The sequence below is a fragment of the Amblyomma americanum genome, chromosome 1, assembly GCF_052857255.1.
Source record: "Amblyomma americanum isolate KBUSLIRL-KWMA chromosome 1, ASM5285725v1, whole genome shotgun sequence".
Classification (NCBI taxonomy): domain Eukaryota; kingdom Metazoa; phylum Arthropoda; class Arachnida; order Ixodida; family Ixodidae; genus Amblyomma; species Amblyomma americanum.
The window spans coordinates 244385067-244404372 of NC_135497.1; the positions used below are offsets into that span (position 1 = coordinate 244385067).

General features: G+C 47.6%; 1 long non-coding RNA gene across 1 annotated transcript in view; it reads left to right on the forward strand.

Annotated features, from left to right (window-relative positions):
- Nucleotides 1-5082, forward strand: part of LOC144096135 (uncharacterized) — an 8895-nt gene extending 3813 nt beyond the window's left edge. Inside the window, exons 3-4 of the long non-coding RNA XR_013306779.1 lie at nt 1352-1440; nt 4803-5082. This is a non-coding gene — a long non-coding RNA (uncharacterized LOC144096135). The remainder of the gene's footprint in view (nt 1-1351; nt 1441-4802) is intronic.
- Nucleotides 5083-19306: the final 14224 nt, after the last annotated feature.

Genomic DNA, 19306 nt, shown 5'->3' on the forward strand with positions numbered 1-19306 from the left:
TAAGGCTTTGGTCGAGCTGCTATAACAAGCCGCAATTAAGATGAACGAGGAGATGCTTCTCTTTGAGAGGTTTGAATTTTCTGAAATGCTTTTATAGTGACAGACGCGTCGAGCGCAGACGAAGTTGCGAGAGCTGAAGCGAGCGTGATACGCGGCGAGAGGAGCAAAGCCGCTAAGTGTGTACCATCGGGGGCAAAAGTTACAGACCTCCCCTCTAAGTTCCACCCAGTGCCACTCTGCGTGGGGGCGCCACCTGAAAAAACACTTCTGCCTTCGAGACCGGCGCAGTGGGCCCGTTTCGACACCAGAAGTGCTTTGTCAGGTGGCGCCCCACGCAGAGCGGCACGAGGGGAGATCTGTTAGTTTTGCCCATGCTTATGCCCCCGATGATGCGTTTTATCGCGCGATGGACGGATGCGAAAAGTTCGTGACGTCAAGCGCCGGAAAATAAATCCGCTTGAGTAATAAAACATCTTGAGTGACGTTTACAGTTTAGGATGGCACGGAGATACCGGGCCCTGTCGATGGACAAGCTTGGCGACGGACGGGAGATCGAGAACGGAAGTACCAAGCCTGCGAAGACCCCAGCTTGTCGTGCAGCCGAAGCCGCAAGCTAGAGGGTGCCACGACAAAATCCCAACGCGCGTAGCGCCGTAGCTGAGGCGGATTCAACGGCAAGAATCAAGAGTATATGCCGCTGAAACCTGGACGCAACAACTTAGGCGAGAAGATTCAACATTGCGTGCAGCGCAAACCAAAGAAAAGGGGTCTCGGAGGCAAGCGAAATTAGACGGAGCGACAAGGACGTTTCACGAGCGTTTCCGACACAACCTGTTTGGCTACAGTCACTACGAGTGTGTGATCATCGGTGCTTCCGCTACCACCTAATGGCATTACCATCGCATTGGCCGTCTACGCTGCAAGGGTGTTTCCGACTGTCGATCACGCTGCATTCGTGCTGTGGACATGCTGTAGCGGAATTCCGGATTACATTGCTGTAACCATAGTGCCACTTTTTAGCCATGACCGCAAACACAAAAGAGCACTTGTATAACTTGTTCCAAGTTCAAAAAGGCACGCGCTGTGATGACTACAAGAAGGCTGTAAGGCCTAAAGCTTTTATTTCAAAGCCACAAAGGAATTTAGCAGCCAGCTTTCATGCAGAATGAGCGCTCATTAACAACTTCAAACTTTCGCTTAGGTGCCCCCACCAAAGATTTACTTACTCGGCAACTGCTCAACGCTTTACGCTTAAGCGAAGTAGTTTCCAGAACTCTATGTATCCCTTATACAAATAAGCTACGACGTCCTTTATGAGCATAATTTGACTCGGCTCTTCAATCTTTTGCAGGTGGGCGTAGGAGTTGTAGGAAAAACATTCCTTACACCAACACAACCTGCTTAATACTATGGGAAAGAGCTGGACTTCTTCCAAGTGAGGTATGTGAAGTAGCACCCTACTATTAAATACAGTAGCGCATCAAATCCTTTCAGAGCGCAGATGCCATACGTTAATGACGTATTTCAGTCAACATTCTGATGCAAGTTTCCTTTGAGCGCGAAAGAGATGAATGTGTTTCGATAAGCTATTTCATATCGCCGATTGGAATACGCCTTAAGGCACGACGAACAAGCGTTGCCTCTGCCAGTTTTGGTGAGGCGTAAAGAAACAAAAGAAATGGTCATCATATCTCGCACGTATATGGTAAGGGCAGTGCAACTGCTGGGACACGTGCATAGTTATTACCCTCCGTATTCTCGTTGTGAAGCGCGATTATTTCCACTAATAAGCGCACATTTAAAAACGCGGTTTTAAAACATTGAATGAAAGGGGGGCTTGCATTCAATTTTAACGCTCGCGTTAGCTTTCCAAGGCTGTCACCATTAGTTGCCGGCAATTCATTCGCATGGTTACCGGCATGGCTGAGACCCCGATAGAACAAACCGAAAAGCCAACCACCTGCATCACTGAGCACTCCAGAGAGTGCGAGGCACTGGTAGTGTATGTTAAGCAGTAAGTGGTGGTCTTTTGATGCAACAGTCGTCAAGGCTGTAATAGACCAAACCACCAAATATGGCTTGTGGAGGCAGACCTCGAATAGCGCTACCTCCTGGCGATCTGCTTTTGCGTAGTATGCTTCGATGCCGAGAACTTCAATCAACACACCAAAATCCCACACTTCGTCAGATATGCACTATCGTTAATTCGAATCCAGTTTTACTAAATATACAAGGCGTCCCCGGTAAAACTGGCCAAGAGTTAAATAAAGAAACGGAGCGTCCTACGCCAGTGGAGCCAGCGGACTACGGTTGATAATTGCTTAACTTAGTCTGCAGTATTTTTCATTCCGCCTTGTTAATTATTTAGACTACCTAAATAAATTTTGTTGTTTTGAAACACAAACGGCTGAAGTGTATGCAAGAACATATGCTTTGCTAGCACTGCTTCGCCGGCCCGAAACGAGAACCTGCGAAATAAAAAGAAATACAGTGGCTAAGTTAAGGCTTAACGCGAACAGTGCAGCGAAAAGCTGTTCCTGCGGTGGCGTTCCCGCTGCTGTTCAACTTTGCGGGCACAGCACGGTGTTCATCCGTTAGCACACGTTTAGCAGGTGACGGCTCCATCAACGGTCCGTGCTAGGCCAAGGGGACGGCTAGTACGGATGCTTCCTTTTTAATTTGGCGATACTCCCGTACGTGAGCTGCGCGTTCATCTGGCGGCGACGTTTGGCTTGACAGCGAAGCCTAGCGGCTTCATGTTTTTCCTCATGTACGGCTGGATTTTACAGCTACAGACGCTTCTTTTCACTCTGGCGAGCACGCCGAATCTCGGCTGCTGACTGCGGCTGATCCGGTGGTCCCGCTTCTGTAATGATGTAGGAGATGCGCGCCCCGCACGAGCCTGGCTCGGAACCGCAAAGACGAAGCGGCCACGGGCACTTAAGGAGCGCTCGTGTGCGGGGGCAGTGCGCGCTCACCCGTGGTGCGGGGACGGGTCACTGAGTCATCGCGGCCTGTTCACAATAACAGAGTTTGATGATGGTAATGATTGTGGTGCTGAAGGGCAACTTTGGATAACGAGCGCCATGGCACAAGGCATGTTTCTTTACACAGTGTGGGGTCAGAGGGCTGGAGATGTACTCATTGTATCACCGGGGCATAGCCGGGGGCACTGGGAATCGAATACCGCACCACCTGCATGCGAGGGCGATGCTCATATGCATAAGCTAACGCTGCGGTAGTAATAGCTGTTCGCTGTAAAAAAGCCATCACGTGACACCCAGTACTCACAGACGCACTCTCAAAGTCATCATCTAAACAGCCTCCACTGCGAGACAAAGGCATCTCCGATTGACCTCCGATTATCCCTGCTCTGCATCTGCTGCGGCCACCTTATACCCCTCCGCCTTCCTCGCAAACTTCCCGATGTCATCTGCCCATCTGAATCGCTGTCGACGCTCCGTTTGCTTCCTCTTGGAACTCTCAACGCACTACATCCTTTCTTTCTCAGAAGTGCAGTCACCAGCGGGATTTGACGTTTGCAGTGACTGCGAGAAAGCAATGCGGAAAGCGAGCGCGTGATTGCGTCTCTACATGGCGTGGAATCACACGCACCGTTCCTATTAGGAATCAAACGTAACGTTCTTATTAGGGATAATCGCCGCTCAATATATCAAGCCACAAAAAGCTAGGACTTTAGCAAACGTTGCCCTTGGAAGAGTTTTTGCACTATGACAAACGGAAACTTCATGCTCCTAAGTTTGTTGACTTTCGTAATTAGCGCGGCATCAAACGTTGGAAGCAGCAATGCATGTAGATGGAAGCGAAATACTAAAGTGTCCCTGTACTGTGCGACGTCGGTGCACGTTAAGTAACCCAATGTTGTCGAAATTAATCCGATGCCTTCAAAATGCTCTCAAATCCCAGCACATGCTTCGGGACATCAAGCCTCACAGACCCACCAAAATTTTCTCTCACGGGGAGGTCAAATCGGCTTTTTGTAGAATGGGCTTAGTGATCTTTCTTAGCCACTGCTCTTCCACTGGTGGCTTTCACCGTAAAAAGCTTGTGTGAGGCCACTGGTTATGAGCAACAACTATGGGTGCCTAGCCCAGGTCTGAGAGCCGGTCTGAGCGAGATGGTGAAGACAAGAACGCGCTAAATGTGTTCGATGCGGTAAATAAGATAACGGACCCCGCTTATCGCCGCTACCTTGTTGCGGCCACAATTGCAGAATCTTTGATGCAGAATTGGGGCCGTATTATATAATTGTTCATTGTCTGCTTGTCCATTTGGTCCTCTTTCATTGGTGACTCAGATATGTCCGCGGCTTTCAAGCGTCAGTGAGAAGCAACCCAACCATAGGGTGGTTTCCGACCGCACCAAACGGCAGCCAATGGTGTCGTCCAGTCTCCTACTCTTGACAGAGCGCTGCGATGCACCTCGCGATTGCCTATACATTGACTGCATGCTGCAGCCAGTGATAAGTTTCGGTCGCCAGCCTCCCGATAGTCAGGTCGCTTCCTAAACACGCTGAAAGCCGCGGGTATATCTCAGTGACCAATAACAGATGACCAAATTGACAAACAGACAATGGACAGTTATGGAATACAGCCCCTGGTTTTAGCTTCATTCATGAACACCGAGGGCTCAGTGTAGCGTCAATGCAGCAGGTTGACGTGCTGTGGGTGCATAGAGTGAACTTTGCGGTTCTAAACTGCTGGCTCAGAACGCTCTCTCACTTCTTCACCCCGTCGTTGCTCGCGATACCAGTTGATACGCCGTCTTCTCGTATTTTTCAGGTGCAGGTGAAAACAGCATGCAGCGAGGATACAAAGGAAGGCAGTCTCATGTTGGACACCCATCAAGAAGATATTGCAGCAAACAATGAGACGGGCGTCTAGCAGCCTTAAAGCACCGTATTTCTCGCGCATCATCTCAACTGCGGCTTGACGTGCCGGCTGTACGAGTGCATAGCACTGAATACCACTTAGTAAACCACTGGAAATCAGTCAAGTCAGCGACATAAACCTAAGATGGTTTCAATGATGCATCATGAAGTTCTCTGCGCAAAGGAGCGCATCTGATTTAACCCGGTAAAAAAAAAAAGCCGACCTCTTCGCAAAGGGTAAGGCTACATGTAGACCGTCACTTACGAGCATTTATTACGTTCGTGCGTGCATTGGTGCAGCATGTTACCGTAGCAGCTGCGGCGACTATAGCGGCCGTATGCTAAGGAGTACTACAAGATGGCTGCTCACCCACAATACACCGCGCTGCCGCCTTTCGTGCATATACCATATAGGGAAGAAAAAGTCTATGTAATCAAGCTTTCGAAATCCAGGTTGCATTTGGCGTCGTTGGCAAGTATTATACTGTTCTGAGTGACACTGTCGAATGGTTTGGTTTATGGGAATTTAACGTCCCAAAGCGACTCAGGCTGTGAGAGACGCCGTAGTGAATGGCTCCGGGAATTTCGACCACCTGGGGTTCTTTAACGTGCGCTGACATCGCACAGTACACGGGCCTCTATAATTTCGCCTCCATCAAAATTCGACCGCCGCGGCCGGGATCGAACCCGCGACTTTCGGGCCAGCAGCCGAGCGCCATAACCATTCAGCCACCGCGGCGGCTGACACTGTCGAATGCTTCCTTTGCATCTTACCGGGCTATATTATTCGGAGTTGCATTGTGACTGAAAACTTGTACACCTCGGCAAGTTTTTAGTTTCGCGACACTTTTCGAGCTGACCTGTGTACGGAGCCCTTCATGGGTGAGTGCAAGCTGTTAGAAGGAGGAGGAATATCTTTCATTGGTTACAAGAAGATTTAAATCTTCGACGATTCCTGGGGTTGTCTTTTCTTCCGTCTTGAGAGGAGACAGTAAAAGGCGTGAAGAACGTGAAGGCCATCTTTTCTTCAAAGCTGACATTTTTGCATGGCTCCCATAAAAGAGGAAAAGCCATCGAGATTCGGCCTGGATAATGAAAAGTGATCGCAGACAAAACACAGTTAAATAAATTCAGCGGAAGAGGAAATGAAAACCAACTTTTCTATTTCCTGATTTTACAAACATCACCTCTTTTTGGTTTCGAAAACTGTTCAGCCTTTTCGCCACGCATTGATTAGAGAAATGGACAGTTTTTTTTATTGCGACAGTGTGTCTGCTGGCATAAAGTATTTACAGATACAATACACACTGGACTCTTCATCCCCTTTCTGCCAAGAAAAAAGAAAACACAGACCGTTACTTCTGCGCCCCGAGGAGCTGCACTAGATTTTATGATCACTTTTCACTTCTTAATAAGCCACGGAAAGATTCATTTTTGTTTTCGGTTTGAGGAAACTACTTTTCAAACGCTCACTGGCTGCATTTCAGTTCGAACCATGGGGTGCTGCACCAGTAAACAGAACTCCTGCTTTATTCCGCAGAAATTCTGGCGGCACTTGAGTGAACCAAAAGATGCACTTGCTAAAATAAAAGTTAGCGACACGATTATCACGGAAGCTGCCGAATAGCTGAGAATTATAATTAGTATTTCTACGAGGTGTTTTCAGAATTAGATGAATATGAAATAAAAGCAACGGCTGCACCAGATGATATCATTGAAGTAACTCGCGAGGGTGTCGTGGCGATGCTTTTCAAGCTGCACACTAAAAAATCCGCTGGACCTGATGGTCTTCCGAATGTATTTTTGTGGCGATATGCACAACAAATAGCAGGTTGCCTCACAGACATCTTTAAACTGTCAGTAGCAAGTGGAAAAATTTCTTCAGATTGGAAAATAGCACGCGTGGTTCCCATATATAAAAAATGTTATCGATTGTCAGTTTCAAATTATCGGCCTGTTTCCATAACATGCAGTTGCTGTAAAATGGAGCATATTGTAGCCGGCTACCTGCGAAAGTTCCTGAGGGATCATAATTTTCTGTCTGATAATCATCACGGGTTTAGGCAGGGGTTATCCACAGTTGCTCAGTCTGTTTTGTCTGTGCACGAATTGGCGTGGGTGCTTGAAATGTCAGGGCAAACGGATGTGGTTTTCGTTGATTTCAGCAAGGCCTTTGATAAGGTGCCACATGGCAAATCTCTATAAGATGGAATGTATGGGTGTGCCTTTTTTATCATTCGATGGATTCAGGCCTACCTTACAGACAGACAGCAATATGTGGAATTTAATAAGACCACTTCTAGTGTTGTTAGTGTGCACTCAGGAGTTCTCCAGGGAAGTGTGCTTGGGCCATTGTCGTTTTTAATATATGTCAATGATTTAGTTACGTTTGTTCCTGAAGATGTCTCTGTTAAGTTATTCGCAGACGACTGTGTTGTGTTAAAACAAATTTCATCCGAACATGACCCCCGCTCTGTACAAAAAGCAGTTTTGCCTTGAACAATGGTATCTGAAATGGGCTATGAAACTTAATAGTGAAAAAAACTGTTCTCTTGAGTATAACTAGAAAAAAAGTCTCCCAGTTTGCTTCCTTACCTTCTTCACGGCAATATGATTTTGGAAGTTGAGAAATACAAATATTTAGGTGTAACACTTGACAATAAGTTAAAATAGTCGGCACACATTACTAATATTTCTACAGCTGCATTACGAGAGCTATTGGTTTTACGAAGAAAGCTAAAAACTGCCCCAGCACATATAAAAAAATGGCTTACGAAACTTGTGTGCGGTCTTTACTTGTATATGCTTCAGTAGTGAGGGACCCATACACGAAAAAAGACAATGATCCTTGAAAAAGCCAATAGGAAAGCGGTTAGGTTTATATACGGAAAATACAAAAGGGAAGACTCTCCCTCACAGTAAATGATCTCAAATAACATTAATATGCTAGAAACCCGCATAAAGATTAATGGATTGATATTCTTGTTTAATAAGTTAACAGGAAAAAATAAACTCAAGCTTCCAGAGTGCATTAAGCGTCCGCTAGTGAGAAGGACTCGGGGCGTTCATGAGCATTCACTTGCTCCCCTTTTCGCCAAAACTAACAGTTTTTAATACTGCTTTTTCCCTAGAACAGGGCAAGATTGGAATTCGTTAGCGGCACCTGTTTTTTCATCACAAAATTTTTCTGATGCGTTACATCGTCTATTATCTGCTAATATTGCTTATATGTATGTTTTGTATCCGTGTGCTGCTAATATTTTAGAATTTTATTCTTTTGGTTTTAGACTTTTGGTTTATTCTTTTGGTGTCCGTGTGCTGCTAATATTGCATAATTTTATTTATTTGGTTATGTAACAATGTAAATTCATTCCGCTTGGGCCAAGCAGTGGCCGGTAGTATTCTGAAATAAATAAATAAACAAATACCCTGTTTTTACAGTAGCCCGCTGAGAAGTCCAAGTGACAAGCCAGCTTTTGAGTCCTACACAATAATGCCCACCGCAAAGACCTCGTCACTGATCGGAATCTCGTGAGGTCATGGTAAGATACGGCTTCTCCGCAGAGGAACCACATCCATGCTTCCACGAAGGTCTAGGTCACGGAGTACGCTACCTCCTGTGGGCAAACACCCGTGAGGCTGATACTGTGGCGGCAACAAGGTGTGCAGACGAAGAACACGATGATGTAAAAAGGGATGCCTTCCTCGGAACAAGACGTTCACTGTGCTCCCACAACTTCACTGACTGTTGACAGTTTCGGCGACTCCGATCGCTGGGCTTGGGCTGCGCGGCTGACAGGGAAAGATGGCGGCAATAAACGGTGCGGAACCGGGGGAATTTTCTCGTGGTGCCCTCGCAGTCGCGGTTGTCGTGCCCGTTGTGCTAATCGAGGGTGTGGGCAGGGCACTGTTATTTTTATTTCTTTTTTCTAGACATTTCTAACGTACGTAGCGGTTGTTAATCCTCTCTATATCTCCGACAAAAGTTGGCACGCGTCCGCTGATGCCAGCGCGCTTGATTATTGTCAAATCCAGGAAATTGAAGCCGAGTTCCACGGCCACCTGGCGGTACGCGCTTGTCAGCGGTTCTGCATGAAGAGGGTGAACTGCGCTGCTTATAATGTCCTTGCTGTCTTCGTTCTCTGCGGAGCATTACGTTAGCGGCGGAAAATACGACAAGTCAGCCGAGTTCAGACCACAATATTTACCTTGTGGTGTACAGACCCTTCTATTCAGGTTGACGCCATCTTGCCTGTCGCATATGCCACAGAGAGGAACAGGATTCTACGCAGGTGAGGAGAGTCCCACCTGGTTCCTCATGTAGCCGCCATTTGATAAGTACTGCAGGGGTGAATTTAAATGGTGTTAAAGTTCTTCGATTAAGTTTGTACTACCTCATAAGTGCCTGTTTCGCGCTCAGTCTGCGATTATACTGCTTCATGGCCTCATGGTCGGAGCGGGAAGCTGACCGTTCGGCTTATTATTTTTAATATACTGTTCTCTAGCGCTACTGTACAGGTGTGTGATATACATGTTAGACCTTTTGTAGGAGCATCAGAGCTTTACACTACCCGAAGAAAAATAGATCACACTTCTACCGCTTTCATCGGCCGTCACGTTGCCTACTACCCACCACCGCGTTACTACTTTGATGTATCTACGAATGTGATCGGCAGTAGGTCAGAAGACGCGCGCTTACTAATCTTATTGGCGCTATGAATGATGCGTTCTCTCATGATATGGTAATGTGCGAAGTCCTCCATTTATTCTTCCTTTCTTGTGACGAGCCCTCCTAACGCTAGCTCTAACGTTAACTCTTGGATGGGCTGACGTGGAACATTAAAACTTAATAATACCTTATCGTTTAATTTATTAGTACGTCGGCGCCCATCGCTTGCTCCTGTCTTTATGTACCGTTCACGTATCGCCGTATCTACTCCCATTAAATCAGCGCAGCGAATACATTACGTGCCGTACTGGTGTGCACAGAGAGGGCTTTTGTAGTGTGTTTTGCAGATAAAAGTTTAATCTCCGGAAGCTTTGCTGCATCCATGTGGCGGTGTTCATGTGCAGTTAGACTAAACCGCATTTACTGGAAGGCGGAAACGATCAAGAAAAGAATGCTGTTGAAATTACCAGTAAAGTGCACTCGGTTCCTCCTCCTTTAATTTTTCCTTTGAATAGTCAGTTCTTACTCTCCAAAGGATCGACGTTCAGACCAGGCCACAATAGAGAGGGGATAAAGCAAACTTGTTTTTCCTAGCAAAATTTTGACCCCTGGTCCGTTCCGCCGCTAAATTTCTTTGTGCAAAAAGTGCAGAAGGAAGAAAAACAACAGATTTTTTTTCTACTCGGAGCTTATTTGGACCAGTCAAGCCGTCCTAAGCATGGAGCATCACAAATATTTCTGTCAGTGAAAGCGACACAAGCTGCGAAACTACAGAATGCGTTCCAGTTTCCAGGTTACAGCAACAAGCACTAGCTGCAATGTATTCCTGGCACACAGCGTTTACGTTTTAACAGTACTCGCCTGTACCACTCGTAGTTGGACTCGAGAGCAACGCTCTGCCTGATGGAAGTGAGAGGCAGACGGAAAGGATCTGAACTGAGAGAGAGAGAAAACCAATTTATATAAGAGCAACAGACTCAGCACCTAAGCACGGAGCCCCAGAGCGCGTTGGTCGTCCAGTTTGTCTGACTCCAGCCAGGTACCCAGGATGGGAGGGAGGGAGGGAGAGGGAAAAATAAAGTTTGGAAGGGTAGTGTGCATTGAAAGAGGCAATAATATTTTTCATTGTTCATGATCCACGGCGCCGAAATGAGCGGTGGCTCCCGAGAAAGCGTGCGCAGATAGCGGTTCGCGTCGTATGCGTGCGGGTCTCGCTACACTCTTCGCTTTTTCGAAGGTCACTAGCACAAAACGAAACACCACCGACATCACTAACGCATGAAGGAACACGACGCCAAAGTGTCTGTGGCCGACGCCGCAAAGCAGGCGACAGCGCCCGAGGTAACGAGCTACTGACGGAGTTCGCGAAACACACGCAAAGGATGCCTGACGGTTGCAACGGCCTCGCGGGTCCCAATTCAAAAGAAATAGAGAGTGAGAGCGAGAGAGAGCGAGAGACCGTTTCTTCGCTCAGAACCTTCTTGGGGTTCACTACAGACGCTAGCGCCAATTCCTCTTTAAGTTACGTTCGCAACGGATGGTGTATGGAGTTGCGGCTTCAGCGGAGGTTTTTCAACTAGTCGGGACGGAAGTGGCCCGCGCTTTCCTCCCCCTGGCTACTCCAAGCCACCCCCACGTTCCCAGCGTCATGCGGCATCGTCTCGCAGCTAGCGCTGCCAGCAGGCGTTCAAGGCCGCGCAGCCGACCCGGTTCGCCGCGCGAAAAGTTGTGCGAGTGCCATCAGAAGCGCCATCTGCAGGGGCGCGGCGCGCAGTTCGATATATCGAATGCCCCTGAAATCGCCTGACTGGCAGCATGCAGAGCCAGAATGAAGAGAAAGACGTGGCGCCCTGCCACGCGCACCCGGCACGAGCCGCTCGGCGCCGTTTGAACACTTATCCGTTGCGGCGCGGCCATGTCTTTCGGTGTACTATAACTAAACTGTAAACTACAGTATTTCCCGCTCAATTTAATCCAAACGCCAGAATATTTAATCCGAGTGCCATTAAATTTAATCCAGGTGCCACAGAAATTAATCGAAGCGCCAAAGCGTTTAATCCAAACGCCACCGAATTTAATCATCGTGCATTCTCACACTGGACCCAAACCACAGTCATGAGGGGTATGGAACGAAACGTTATGTCGAATGTAATGACGCTATCACTTCGACACACCTTTATCTAGCACATTCACTGTGTTCCTGCATGACACTAATAAACTGCACAAAGATGTGCAATTCTTCCCGCTTTATAAAGTCACGTGACTTTCAGGAAAGGGGAGGCACTTTCGCGATCCAACAACATTGGTATAAAATTCCCTGGACAATACGGCTATCATTTGCACACAGCTATTTCGTTTAGTCCACTCTCCGGTCTCACGCGACTTGCAGAATCATGCATCACATCAAGTCGCTATTGCAATGTTATTGTCATCACTAACTCTAAACGCTTTCGCTGCGTCATTACAAGTTGTGACGTCACAAGGAGCCTACTTTCATCACGACGGGACGTTATGCAACCCTGCAGTGGGTTGCAAGTGATGCGAAGTCATGTGAGTGGACTATCGGCTGATCACAGGGAGTTTATCTTAGTCATAACGGGTCTGGGATTTGTAGACCGTGTTTTGAGTTTGAGGGGTCCAGTGTGAGAATGAATGAGGATTAAATTCACTGGCGTTTGGATTAAATGTTTTGGCGCTTGGATTAATTTCTGTGGCACCTGGTAAATTGAATGGCACTCGGATTAAATATTCTGGCGTCTGGATTAAATTGAGCGGGAAATACTGTAGTCTTTGCACAGTACCCAAAGAACACGCCCGTCGTTCTTTCTCCCTGCACGATGGTTGGTGTGTCGAGGTGGCCTTTAGTTGGCTGGTATTTGAGGAAGCCCGAGGACTATGATGTAGGCGACGCGATGCTGCGCAACCTTCCCTTGCCATATCGCACAAATCCTTTGAGAGTAAGTCCTTCAATGTCAGGAATGAAATCTTCATATATGTGCGATATTAGCTAGACGGAGTCCTCAGTATAGAAGCCATAATCGACGAACGTTCTGGGACTTCTGACGCTCTTCAAACATTTGTAAGCTTGAGTGTCAACACACAGTTTCTCCATAAGTGCTTGTTTCCACAGCATGGGGGCCACCTCAGCTGTCTTCGTAAGTCCGGAATAGAATTTTGTTCCTATAGATCGGCCGTAACGACTGCCGGGAACAAATCTTGACGCAAGCGCGCAAGGACTTCAAATATGAACAAACGTGGTGACAAAGACGCGACTTATTTAGCGATATACTGGAGAAGTCAGTGCCTTGGCAGGTAAACTACGCAGCGTTGTGGGCAGCTAGTATCCTTCCACGCAACTTTTGCTCGCAAAAGAGTAGTGGTTTGGGCTTGTTGGTCTGGATGCCTGACTAGGCCCCGTCAGCTTCTGCGTTCGTCCTGTTCGCGCTGATTCCTCTAGTTTTTCCTCACACTTTGTACCCTTAGGACGAGCAGGGCTTTTGACGAGAGCAAAGTATTCGGAAGCATAGCATGCTTTTACAGGTCAACTGCAGCGAAATTTTGCTTTGGCTGGGATGCCTCTTAATATGCTAGGTACGTCGTTAAACTAACCGTGACAGAGTGCTGCGCTTCGTAGATGGCGAGTTCTGTTGTTATAAGCGTTTGAAAAGCTCTAGAGCAGACGACGCGTGGACCTGGCGGCGCAGTTAGGCAAATTAACGGGCATAACGTAGGTATTGCACACAGAAAACCTTCCTGAAGAGTGACCCTTTCAGAATGAACGGATGACGGATGATGTGTATTGAAAGGTTGGTGACTGAAATGCGGTTGAGTAGTCTTCCTGTGGTACTGCGGAAAAAAATGTTAGGAAATTTGAGGCGAGGTTACCATGCCGAAGCGCTGTGTGGCCGTCGGGGGCGTGGACGCGCACGTCGCGCACGAACGCTCACGCCGCAAGCGTTTCCGAAGCACAGAAAACGGTGCACGTTGGGCGGAATATGGCTGCTGGTTTTCTTCTACGTGGCGCTCCGGTGAGAGCCTGGCCTGAATTAGTTAAAATGAATCATTCAAAAGTCCGCATCATCTGTCGTGGTTCCGGTCAGAAAAAGAAGGCCTTCGCAAAGCTTGTACTAGTCGTTCTCGGTGGCATGAGGACGACAGCGGACGCCCTAAAACAAATGGCGATCTCAGCTCGCGTGCGTTCGTTTGCAGCGCTGTAAAATCTTAATTGTCATTGGCGTTCCTAGCAGTGTACGTTTGAAACGCGTTTGAGAGCTCGCTGTCATTTCTACGGGAAAGCACTGAACCTCCGAAACTCCATCACTACGGCGGCGAGCAACAACTCTTTGGGCCGCGTGGTCTGTTTCTGCGTCATTTCCAGTACTTTATAATGGAGGCGCTGTTTCGAGTTTCGGTTTGAAAAACGGAGATTTTGGCGAGCGATTCCTGACGCATTCACATGTCTTACAAATGTCATCTCCTGTTTTCATGTCGATATATTGACACAGAACCTCAAAAACGTCTTTTTATGGAATCAACATTTTCGTTGCAGTTAGGTACGCTCTTACTGTTGCTAGTTGATGGAGCGTTCGAGCTTAAAAATGTCACCGCAAGAGTGCCCCAACATCGCGACAAACGTGCGCACCTTTAATGGGGCCGTAAACGTTCCACATGCGGGTGGAAAACGTACGAGGGGACTGCAGAGAGTTATGCAGGCGGATGAGAGACGGTGGGAGGGTGGGATTGTTTAGCATAACGTTTACGGCAGCTGGCTCAGGGCAGGGCTAGCTGAAGATCAATGAAAGACGCATTTGTCACGCAATGGACGTAAATAGGGCTGATAATGACACAAGGCGCGATTCGAACTCGCGAGACGCGTTAAAATAACTGGGAGAGAATTTTAAACACCGTCTCCGCCCTTCTTAGCTCTTTGAGAGGTTAGAGTGTGAAGAATGGCAGAAAATGGCAAACTAAATCATCCGGGCATATTTTTCGATACTTTTATAGCGATAGAGCTATTCAATGCAAATATTCGTGCTTTAGTCGGCATGTAGATTTAACACTGAAGTGACCTTCGGATTTACGATATAGCAATAGCATTAAGTCAGATGCCGAAGCATAGTTTAACTATGGCTAATGCAATGGTGTCCCCAAAATTTGCCCCGGTCATTACCAACATTGGCCCCCCTATCCCCCAAATTTGGTCGACCCCTGAAATTTGACTTTGGATGTGGACCAAAACCGATATTAAACCTAATTTGTATGTGCTCAATACGATCGTGACCTCTGACTTGACCTAGGCCACTCCCCAATATTTGGCCCTCCCCGCCCTTGAAATTTGACCTGGGATTTGGACCAAAATTGATGTTTAGGCTAATTTGAATGTGCTCGGTACGATGGTGACCTCTAATTTTGGCCTTGTGAGTGATCCCTGCAAAAATGACCATAATCCAACTGCAAGCCATAGCAAATTAGTTCACGGACCGCAAACACAGTGTGCCAGAATCTGCTCTAATCAAGACGCATATAACTTAATAAATGGTAAAACTCGCACTGAGTACTTAATCCGAGTACACGTAGCAGCTGCAAGCAGCAAGTTAAGCCAAGAGATAAGAGACAGCAAACTCATAGTACAGGCAAGCATATATCTAACGCTCGACCATTCGCACGTAGACGCACGTAGTCCATATAAATTTACTTAATGCAGAGAAGGGACATCAAAGCCTTGAGCGAGCCCGGTTAGTCAAAAGTGTTCAAGCAAGCTTTTCGACCCGGACGAGCTGCAGTAGTCGTAAACGTTTTGGGAACCAGTGGGCACGGAAGATCTACAACCGTACTGAGTGGTTTTAGGGCTGACTAGCGCCCTAGCCTTTGGTACCTTACGCCCACACCCTTGTCACAGTGATGCCTCAACTCAGAGTGCGAGAACCATGCAACGAATTGTTACGGCCTTTAAGTAGCCTTTCTTTTGGAAAATGTAAGCTCACGTGTAAAGATAAATTTCGTAATGAGTGCTCGTTAATAAGCATGAGTGCCAACGGTTTTTTTTCTTTTCAGCGACAACTGCCTGCCGCGCTCGTGCCACGCACCAGCAGTCACGGGCTTCGGAGTGTTGCGATGTCGCAGCAAGCAGGGTCAAAGACATGGGCGTAAGTACTGTTAAGCGCCGATAACGGCAGACGAAGGACCGCCTCAAGTAAGCTTATAACAGCCTTATAAGCAACCTGCTCTCCCCAGGAGGCACTACGATTGTTTGACTGAGCAACCGAAAACTATCGCCGATAGCCATGTGGGTCGTGCCATAAGCGAGGCAAAATTTGGAACTATAAGAGACGTTCGCCTGACATCGCTCCCGGTTTCGCTGCCTTTTATCACGAGGACACGCGCTGCTTGTGGCTTTAGCAGAACGCTGACGCCCGTGTCAAATACGCCCAGATAGTGTCATCGCGAAAGCGTTGCACCTCCTGATTAAAGCTTCTTTCTCCACTTTGTGTTACGGCGCTGTGATCTGCATGTAAAAGTCCAGCGCAGGTTCCCCAAGGTTTGCTACAGACAGCTGTCCCTTGCGATTTCCAGCGCGCCACCATGCGAGCGCGGATGTGCTGTTATCACATCGGCGCACGCACGCGCCTGCTTTTGCCACGTCAGCGCCGCATGGCGAACGATAACGCGTGCGACGAACTGGCAGTGTGTCACCAGTGGTAGGTTTCCTCCTTTCCCGCGAATAAAAAGTCTTTTTTGGACTGACGCCTGATTCCCGGATTCCAATTAAAGAAAGTGAAATACGTTTCTCTATCGGTCGCCGTCAGGCACTACCATCCTTCAAGAAGACGAATAACCACACCTCATTTTTCTATCTTCGTATTGCGTCATGTATTGCGTCACACTACAGAAAAAGCGGTGCCCACAACCTGCGCATGAAAACGAAGAACGCATGAGCGCGCACATAATACCACTGTTTGCGGTTGCCAACTACTATAACGCTTTCTGAACCTGGCGATAGGATGGATGGGAGTTCGCAACGCACCCCTGGAAGTAGAGGACTGCAGTGGAGCTGTAAACAGCTACCGAAACGTCATGTTTGGGACATTTCTGAAGGCATGTAGCTCGTACTGATGGTTGCGTACCTACGGCAATGTCATGTGCTGAAGTCACCTTTTCTTCCTAAACTTAATTCGAGTAATCTCCACGCCTGCTGGTCCGTACCGAGCGCCTGCCATCAGCTGAACACACTAGCCCGAATTATCTGAAAGCATCCTAGAGCATGGTTGGATTCACGGAGAAAGTGAGACAGTTAAGAGATCGCGAAGACATCCACATGAATGGAACGGGCTTTCTGTATAGTTTGCATTGAGTGCATTTCAAGTAATCTTCATTCTTTCCGACGGTAAGCAATAGCCGATATCAAAGACTGAATACTGCTCGATGTTGCGGCAGGCCTCTGGTTTACTTCATATCGTGTTCGCCGGGGACAAACGCTGCTAATGTTTTTCCAGTGCAGGATGGGCCCACAATGTCGCCATTCAGGCACCGCACGAATATGGCTCTTTGCTGACGCTGCGCACGTTTACGAAGCTCAGTGTGCATTAAAATTGAAAGCCCCAACCTACGTCAGACCTTCCCCCATGTGCTTCAACCCATTTATTAGCATTTTCTCCGATATAAATATTGCCGGCAGTGGACTATGTTTGAGAACTAGGCCGGTTAATGACGGTTCATCGTAGGGCATAAAAACAGCGCGCAAAACGTTGCGTCGGCCTTCCGCCTTCGTCTTACTTTGCGTGCATTGTTACCATCCATGTGGAACCGTCTCAGTGTGGTTGCTCAGAACGAAAGGAACCAACCGCTTCCTCGAATCCAGTTGATACAGTGGCAATACCTTTGCCCTCAGCCACTTGCACAGAAACTTTCGATCGTAAAAAAGCTGAGTATAAGAACGCTTCTGAGTTAGTGCGGTGTCATGTCTTTTTTTAGGGGGTGTCGGTCAAGGTGACCGCGTAAAATATTTTGCATTGACTTCATGCTCAAGAGTAGATATTTGTATTAGACTTTCGTTACGAAAGGAAGAGGCGTCTCTTGAGATAGTTTCTAAATGAACGTGCGCTTTTGCGCCCGTTTATATATGCGGGTGAACGAGTAAAGGGATTGCCATTGCTAATGACAGTCTCTTAAGTTCCCGCTGCGTCCGCCCTGAAACGTTTTGGCGTTGTTTCTATTCCCATAAGAAAATGCGCCTGTGAGCTTCGTCGAGCCCATAAATGTGGCTCGAACTGAGCTTTTTGAATCCGCGCGCAACTTTCAGATGCTCTTTTGCCCGATTGCTCGAGCAAGCAGAGAAACGCCAACTGTCCTGACAAAAAAAAAAAAACCGAAAAAACATACAAAACGTGTAGGCATCAGTGAGGGTGACAGTAGGTTAGAACGCAGGTGTGGACCGTTTCTCGCCTTACCTTTAACCCTTGCAGTACAGGTTAGGGCGCATGGCTACGCAGTGCTCACCGCGGCCTTTTTAGCGTGAAATGTTGCCCAGCGCACCGTCATGCGACACCGCGCTTAGCGAAGGCCACGCGCTCGCATTTCATCGGCTGCTTATACTGTACGTGTTTTGTTTTTATCCCGCAGACGTAATGGTTTCCATTCTAGACGAATGCGAGGGTGAGCTTTTACCCTTTCCCCCTTCTAAAAAAAAAAAAACTACACGAAAGGAACACACTACCTCCCCAATGCGCAGATTTAAGAAAGACGTGTGAAGTTTACAAAAAAGTAATTGCTCGTCTCTTTTTTTTTAGTACAGAATTATGCTCGTCTTAGAAATGGCTGCACATGTAAGGTTTATCGTCCCGATGCTGTGCGGGGGATATGAGGGATGACTTAGCATTTGTGCATTTGACGCCCGTCCAAGAGAGCACGACCATGGCCGAAGCGCATGGTGTTGCATGCCAGGGTTTAATGGACCAGTATCAGTCAACAAATGAGGTCGCGGAAGCACTGCAAGAAACTGCATTTTCTTTTGTTGTTTCGAAAAGAAGCATAAGGACACGCCTTCGTGCGGCCCAGTGAGGCGATTGCGCACGCCTGGTTGTGTTTCTGTCATTTGCTTTTAAAGCTTGCGAAATGTGCACTCGATATGACTGCGGTCGTCCGTGTTGCTGTCCAATTAGTTTATGTAGTACCTCGAACGTCTATCAGTAAAGCTAATTTGCCCATCGGCACCTGAACGACTTTTTTTTTCTTCGCATGTTGTGCAAGTTGCGTTAAAAATATTGGTGATATGCAGTATATTCGCGGTCGAATTTGACCATTTGTGAGCAGTGAACCCGTTATGCCGGTCGCTTTCAATGATCTAAACAGGCGCTCTGCCACATAGCCATTTCCTATTTGGGCGCAGTGATTCACCTACACTGAAACCAGTTATTTGAAGTGCACGAAAACTTCCATTCTTATGACTCAGGACCATACCAACGACTTATGCGGATAAACGTCAGACAACGTGTCGGTGAAAATTTTAGCGACAGTCACTAAAGAGAACGTGGTCGCCGCGGTAGCTCATTGGTTTTGTGTTCAGCTGCTGACCCGAAAAACGCGGGTTCGATCCTGGCCGCAGCAGTCGCATTTCGACGGAAGCGAAATGCTAGAGGCCCGTGTACTGTGCGATGTCAGTGCACGTTAAAGAACCCCAGGTGGTCGAAATCATCCGGAGCCCTCCACTACGGCGTCGCTCACAGCCTGTGCCGCTTTGGGACGGTAAA